The following is a 4,724-nucleotide window of genomic DNA, read 5'->3' as shown; positions in this document are numbered from 1 at the left end:
CAGTTTTCTGTGCACAGTGGCTCTCCCTCACACGAGCCCAAAATGCCTTATGAGACCTCCTTTCAGCTATCTTCAGGACAATTTTCCCCATTCTTTACACACTCTTTACTTTTGTCTCTACCTTCTTTTATTTTGCACAAATGGCTCTATGTTAAATTGTCATTAATTTTAATTTCACTCCTGAGGGAAAAGTTATCACAAAGAGAAATAAAAGCTAATTCAAGCAACTTTCACCCTTTTCTTCTCCAGTGTGTTAATGAGGCTTGAACTTTCCCAAAGAAATTCAGCATGCCTTTTTTGTCATTTTTATTTTAGATTTGGCATGTAAGTAAATTGATTCCTAACACATTTAAAGACCCTCATCCAAATGGAGCCAGAATCGAGAGAAGCCATTCTCCTTGACTACCACTAGCTTTGCATGAGACTAAGACAGCACTGCTGAGCAAGGCGCATCAGGGCAGAACAGCCTGACCATGGAAACAAGCAGTACATACTACCTGCCTTCTTTTGAACCGAGCAGCTTTCTATTTCTGTACTTGAAAGTGTCTTTTATTCCCCATTGTCTTTGATTAAAAGCAAAACGCATGGATCTTGCCACTTATTACTATTTTTACGTATAATATGTTAGTAGAGTTTGGTTCTCAAATTAGTGCTGATAATGACTCATGCCACTTCTACAGCCACCACAAATACCCTCTTATGAGCTGATTTATGTACTTGCTTCTTCAGACAAGCCTAGCACCAACAGAAATGGCTTTAGTTACGATAGTCCAATCATCAAATCTCAGGTAGTAGGAAAAAACAAATAAGCTTCTAATTACAGCAGCCCATTAGGAACAGGCTGGACTGTAGGGGGTTAATTTTTCCCTTCATTTTCATCCAGACATGGACTGCAACCCAAGCATGAAGTTGCTTTTCTTTCATGAACCTAAAGCAACATTTGTCTATCTTTAATTTCCACCTGTGTATAATTAACAATTAAAGTCTTGTTAGAGGCCTAGAAAGCACCACAAGCAATCTCACCAAGGGTATATACATTTCCTTGTAGATAAAAATTACACTGATGACAGCTGACATCAGGGAAATTCATTATTGCTAGAGAACAAAAGCTGCTGAGAAACAAAAAAGACAAGGTTTTACGAAGAGAATCATTTGGGATAAGTGCTGTAAATAATAAAAAAAGCTCCCAAGATGGTTCACAATGCATAACAAAAACCTATTAAAAAATCGAAAGAAAAGACAGTAACATCTGTGCTGTGTGATTCTGGTGCTGGAGTAAATGGAGAGGGATTTATGATCTCAGATGCACTAAGCAGTGATTTGAATCAATTTGTACACACATGCATCGTTACTGATGTCCTAGGTTTTTGTGTACTGAACACGCAATGTAGTTAAAACCTTTATTTCCAGCTAGTACTTAAAGAACTAAGACTGTCATTCAGTTAATACTCTCATAAAGTTACAAAACTGTTGCCAGCAAGACCAGTTTATCAGACCATTCTCCATGCTATTTAGCTGATTGTTTTTCTTCTCCAGTCTATGTCATTGAGACCAGTAAACACTGCAAGCGAGGCTCTCACCCATAAAACACTGCTCTATTGAAGCAGAGAGTTGGGTTTGTTTGTTTGTTTGTTTTTGTTTTTAATACTTCCTTTCTGGATTATTTCTCTGATATCTAGTACAGTTAATATTCTAGGGTCAAATCACAAACTCCCGGATCTATACCAAAATATTGGAGCTGCTCAAAATTTCCAGCTTCTACCCAATACTTACTTCTTCTACCTAATACTTCTCCTTTTCACTTCATTATTAAAATTCTGGGCTGCCTATTGATTTCAGCTAGCAGATGATATAAATCCAAAATATACAAGTCAGCCTAGAAACATAATCTGTCTCTGTGTCATTCTTTTCTAAAAGAAGAAACTCCTTTGTTTCACCCACATCTATGGAAAAAAGAAATATGTCCTCCACATTCTCAAGACAATACAGTTAAAGCAGTTTGTCAGCCTCAATTTCTGGCAAATCTTCAGCTCAGTAAAGTTTCTTTTTTTTTGTTATCAATACAGACATACTTAAGACTAAGATTTTCAGAAAGGACTTATTTGCTCCACAGAATAATCAAAGCGTTCTGAATTTATAGGTATAGTGTGTTAATTTGACATGTCTACCAGTTCTGAAGGAAACAGAAAATGCTAGGATATGAAGAACTATAATGCAATCAACTACACTTCATAATATTTTCCTTTACCATTTTCTTTTGCATTCTCAGATGCAAAAGAATGCAATGTTCATCTATTGTTTTGGATGCTTTTGTTCAAGCTTGGTCTATCCACAAAAACAATGAAAATATTCGAATCAAGGCTAGATGTTTTCAGATTAAGAAGTACAAGTTTCAGTCCCTCTCCATTATGCTCTATTTTTAAAGAATATGTAATGCTACACAGCTTAAGTCCACTCTCTTGGGGCAATAGATTTTATGTTATTACAACAGTTCTGTGCCACTTCACATTGGAATTCAGTTTAATTTCCATGCACTGATGCGTGAAGACTCCCACAGCCCTGCTCCCTCTCTTGAAGGCTACACATTGTTCCCTGCCTCTTAAGTCAGATCCCTTTGGAGCACATACTTACTAGGCAGCTCTAACCTCTTCTACCGCTACCCAACCTCCTGAAAGTCACAGTTCCAGCAATCAGCCAAACTGCCATGAGTTAGTAAAGCAGGTGGGTAGTTAAATTCAATAAAATATGGCTCTTCTCATGAATACTTTTGTTCTGAATGCTCCCATATTTCTCCTCTTTGGCAGGACTACATATCTACATGCTGGCTGTATTAGGCAAGGCTGTTATCTGAAGATACCAGATTTGCCACCTCTGGCTCTGCTTAAAGGAACCACTGATTTGAATCTGCAACCCTTGCTCAGATGAGTCTTTAGTCCTACAGTTAGCCAGATTCTGTGCCAGGAAGCGCCTGAGCTGCAAAATTCATTTTCCTCTGGATTTCTAAAATCTTTAAGGAAGGCCTTTGACTGGGCCCATTTTAGAGATCCATTTGAGCTGTGGTATTTTAGTACTGTTGTGGGATGAAGTATCACAGAAGTGTTAAAGTCCAGGAAAATCTATTCAAGCTATTTTTGATTTCCTGATAATTATGTTTCCCAGCAGGCAAAGGAAACTTAGCAATTGAAAGGCACAGTCCATCTCACTGCGTTGCAAAGGGGTGTTTTTGGCACTCATTTCATAAACTGTTTACAACTATCCACAGCTACAGAATCAATAGCTGCTCTAGCATAAAGCCATGGAGAAAATGTATATATTCTTTTGCTCTGAAAGGCAGGCAGTCGAGCGCGTATTTCATTTTCATCTCATTGCAGCTTCACTAACTACATTAATAGAAAGAGGCATATCTTCTACTCAAAATAAATAAGGGAGCAGAAAATTATTTTAAATATATAATTGCTATTTGAAGGCTCTGAACTGAGCGAGAAGACAATGACCTGGCATGTTTTTCACTAGGCTCTTCCCAGACACTATGTCCTGTCCTTCTGCATGCATTTATGTCTAAACTAATCTATGACTAAATGCAAGTCATAGATGAGTTTAATCAACAGCTTCTGCTGTTCTAGCTGCTGCCTTTTGAGGTCCAACCTCTTAACAAGCAGCTCTTGAAGAAGTTATTCATAAAATTAAACTTCTTTGCAGGCCGCAGTGATTATCCATTTCTTTTGTTTCTTGCTTGAAAAAAAGAGAACATCTATTTGCAGCTATTGTGAAGAAATGTGAAAGAATTTGATAATCTCATGCATATAAACCAATCTGATGGACACTTCATGAACACAGCAAAAGCTCTTCCAAGCACTGGCATAAGCCTGATAGATAAGAGTAGAACACAGGACAGAAATTGCCTTTGAATTTTCTAAACCCAAACAGGATTCAAGAACACATACAAAGAGTACTGACACTCTGTGTATTCCACAAGCATAGCTGCCAGGTAAACAGTGAAATCTTCCACCCAAGACACAGAAAGCTCTGCATTCCCTAGTATCATTTTCAAGCCCCCAGCAAAAATGGTGATGAAATTAAGCATTCAGCATATAAAATGTCAAGAACATTTCCCCCCTCCCTCCCCCCTAGTAGAGAAGCAACCCAAGTGACACAGCCCAAGCCAGGAGTTTCAGGACAGATTTGATTGTTAGAACTCATTCAGCACATATTTTGCCTTTAGTTTCTGCTTTTTTTCCCCCAATATGACAGTATTGAAAATCTATTGTAAAAAGCAGAAATACAAACTCGCTGGTATCTGCAGCCAGCTTTGTAATATCACTGAAGTATTTCTAGCTAAGATTTTGGTGCATGACCCAGACAGAAGTTGCTATCCAGACACCTTCTTGCTTATATCCACTCTTACTCGAGCTGTCTAGACCCAAGAAAAGGCTGACACCTACAGAATTTCTTGGCCTCTCTCATTCATACTGCCTTGTAAGCAGCCTAAACTAGCAAGCCCAGGCTGTCACAGCTGCCCAGCACCTGACTATAGTGACATCCAAGAGACACAGAGGTGCTTGGGAGAAGTCTGGTTGGATGGCATGCTGTGAAATGCTGGCACTGTACAACACATGCTCTAAGACGCACATTTTCTCCCAAAGTACACTAGCTAGGTGTGCTTGCACATAGCACACAGCCACCTACAGGACAGCTTTTATACCTGAGGGTAGGCACTGACTCCT

Source organism: Rhea pennata, chromosome 8 (assembly GCF_028389875.1).
Source record: "Rhea pennata isolate bPtePen1 chromosome 8, bPtePen1.pri, whole genome shotgun sequence".
In the NCBI taxonomy this organism is placed as follows: Eukaryota; Metazoa; Chordata; class Aves; order Rheiformes; family Rheidae; genus Rhea; species Rhea pennata.
This window is presented reverse-complemented; position numbering follows the sequence as displayed.